We start from the raw sequence: 3,562 nt of genomic DNA on the forward strand, positions 1-3,562 counted from the left end.
AGAAATTTTTGCTGAATTGTTGAATTAAGTTGGACAAATATTTGGAGTGAAAATAAGGTTATAGCTGTCAGGGACCTCAGACGTTTTGTTTCATCTCTTCATCTGACAAATGTGGAAACTGAGGCATAGGGAAGAGATTAAGGAACATAACCAATACAACAGAGGTAGTAAGTGGCAGATCCAAGATTTGAACCCAGGTCCTCTGATTCTAGGGCTGGTGCTCTTTCCATTATCTCACAGTTATTACCAAATAGTATGGACCCTACAGTCAGGCAAAACCTGGATTCTAATTTCAGCCTCTAACACTTAATAACATGCAAACCCAGGAAAATCATTTAATTTCTTTGGCCTTAGCTCCATCATCTGCAAAACAAGATACCACTTATATTCTCTTTCTCCCAAGGACATGGTTAAACAAGCATTTCGCAAACCTACAAGCTACAGAAATGTGAATTATCAGCACCATCATTATATCATCCATCAGCTGAGCTAATAGAAGAATCTTCCATGTCAATGCTATTTGGATATGTAAAATTGATACCCCAGATCTGGGTAATTCACATGATCAACGAGCCTTCAAGAGAGACAGGGAACCAGATGATAATAAAGATTGAAATGTTCCCTACTTCTTTTATTAGAGCAGAATCCATAAGGCACAAGGAATCATCAAAAAGTCATGTCAGATCTTTTGCATGGACTCATTCTTGCTATCTAAAAAAGATACATTTATGGATTTCAGCAGAAATAATTATATTCTGTTATATAATAATATTCTATGGCGGACTGTTTAGTGAAATTGAGAACTGCCCAGACTTTGACTCATAGAGTGTTCTGTCTGAGACATATGCAGCTTTGGCTGCTACTGCATAGGTATTATGAGACCACACAGAGCCTATGCACATGGATGGGGCATGATAATTTTGTACCCATAGGTTTAGAGTAGGCAATTGAATATTTTCCCTCTGTTGAGATGAGGTGAAAGGAAGAGAAAAGAGGAACAGAATATAGAACTTCTTATACCTACAGCCAAAGATTACTTATGAACAAGGTAAAACTTGGGGCTTAGGAAGCATGGGGCCATCTGTAGCACTTTAGTGCTTGTGGTCAGGTAATATCACAGTGGTCCCAATAGTTTTGGTAATAAACCAAGACTAGTCATGAATAGTTTGGTGGGCAGGATACAGGATGTAATGGGGACATCCTGTGATCTATTTCATTTTGTCAATGGTTTTGTGACCACTGGAAGTATGACTGTGCCTTTCTATGTAAATTTTCTTTTCTTTTCTTTTTCTTTTAGTGTGTGTGTGTGTGTACCTTGCTGACATTCCCAATGGCACTTGCATCCCCAAAATAGAAATTTCCTTTGGAATAAAGAAATAAGGGAATAAAGGGATAGATCTGCAATTCCATTGGCATAGAGAGCTCCTCATGAGGAACTTAATACAGTGATGCAAGTCACTACTTTCTCTTCACTTTAGAGTGTTTGCTTATTGGAGCACTGAAATGTTAAGCCTAGAGACACCTGGCCAGTAGGTGATAATGGTAGGACTTGAACTCAGGTCTTTCTGAATCTGAGGTTAGCTCCTTATCCATAATACCACATAGTGTTTCCTGCAAAGATAGTGTGCAAAACAAACCTATGCATTAACTGTGTCTGACTACATATGCTTCCTTTCCCACTTAGTCTCCACATCTCCCCACAAAAGGAAGGGATGTGTTTACCTTTCATTATTCTGAATCTGAAATGGATCAGTGCTTTGATAAATGTTGATGTCTTTAATGTTGTTGTTGTTGTTGTTAATTATCATGGGCATCATGTAAACCATTCACTGGCATCATCTCACTTTGCTCTGCATCACTTCACACAAGTTTTTCCAAGTTATTCTGAAATGTTCTTTATATCAACTTCTTTATCATCAACTCCATCCTGATTTTTTTGTTGTTATTGTTGTTTGTTTGTTTGTTTGTTTGTTTCCTTTGGCAGTGACATAATGTTATATTAAAAGAAAGAAAACACAGATTTCATACAGGAAATAAATTAAAAAGAAGTCACTTTATTTGTCAGCATCAGTTTCCTCATGTGTAAAATAGGAATACAATAACACCTACCCCCAAAAGAATTTTTAAGGGTAGAATAAGGTATTTAAAAGTGCTTTGTAAACCTAAATGGTCTCTAGAAATGCTAGTTATTATTAATGTTATTAGTATCATCACCATAATCATCATCAATATTGTTATTATGTACTCTTTGACTAAGTGACAGAAAACCTGGGTTCCATTCTCAGTTATTTCTCCTACTAGTCAGGTCATTTGGACCAAATTATTTAGCTTCTCTCCACATCAATTTCTTTTAATCTACAGAGGGAATAGTAATATCCACTCTACCTCAAAGGGTGATTACAGAGCTCAGATAAGTACCTTTGTAGTGCCAGGCCAACACATGGCCCTCATTCTTCTTTTTAAAATTTTAAAACCCTATCTATGTGATCAAGTCACTTTGTCATTCCAGGCCTTAGTGGGTTTTTTTTAATTTTTATTTTTAAAAATTATGTTTATTTATTGCATTAAAAATTTCCCAATTAAATGGCAAAAAATTGAGACTTATTTTTAAAAATTATGAGTTCCAAATTCTCTTCTTTCTGCTGTCCTCCCTTTTTGATAGGGAAAGCAATTTGATATTGATTATACATGTGAAGTCATGCAAAATATATTTCCATGTTAGCCATATTGCAAAAGAAAGCACACAAAAAACAAAACAAAAACGTATAGAGTGGAAAAAAGTATGCTTCACTCTGCATTCAGAGTTTAATCAGTCCTCTGTCTAGAGAAGGATGGTATCTTTCATCACGCGTAATTTGGAATTGTCTTGATTGGAGTAACTAAGTCTTTCACAATTGATCATCTCTACATTATTGCTATTACTGTGTAGAATGTTCTCTTGTTCTGTTCACTTCACTTTGCATCGGTTCACATAAGTCTTCTTAGGTTTTTCTGAAATCATTTTGCTTGTCATTTCTTATAGCACAATAGTATTCCATTTCATTTATGTACCACAAACTTTTTCAGCCATTCCCCAGTTAATGGATGTCCCCTTGATTTCCAATTCTTTGTCACCACAAAAAAGAGCTCTAATAAATATTTTTGTACAAATAGATCCTTTTCCCTTTTCTTTGACCTCTTTGGGATATAGATCTAGTAGTGGTATTGCTGGGTCAAAGCATATCTACAGTTTTATAGCCCTTTGGGCATAATTTAAAATGGTTAGATTAGTTCATAACTTCAACAACAATGAATTAGTATCCCAATTTTTTCCTCATCCCCTCCAGTATTTGTCATTGTCCCTTTGTGTAATGTTAACTGATCTAAGTGTGCAGTGGTATTTCATAGTTGTTTTAATTTGAATTTATCTAATCAGTAGTGATTTAGAACATTTTTTCATGTAACTATTAATAGTTTTGATTTCTTCTGAAAATTGCCTGTTCGTTTCTTTTGACCATTTGCCAACTGGTGAATGGCTCTTATTTTTATAAAATTGGCTCAGTTCTCTATATATCTGAGAAAT

The sequence above is a fragment of the Phascolarctos cinereus genome, unplaced genomic scaffold (genome assembly GCF_003287225.1).
Source record: "Phascolarctos cinereus isolate Bilbo 61053 unplaced genomic scaffold, phaCin_HiC Scaffold_4;HRSCAF=312, whole genome shotgun sequence".
Lineage (NCBI taxonomy): Eukaryota > Metazoa > Chordata > Mammalia > Diprotodontia > Phascolarctidae > Phascolarctos > Phascolarctos cinereus.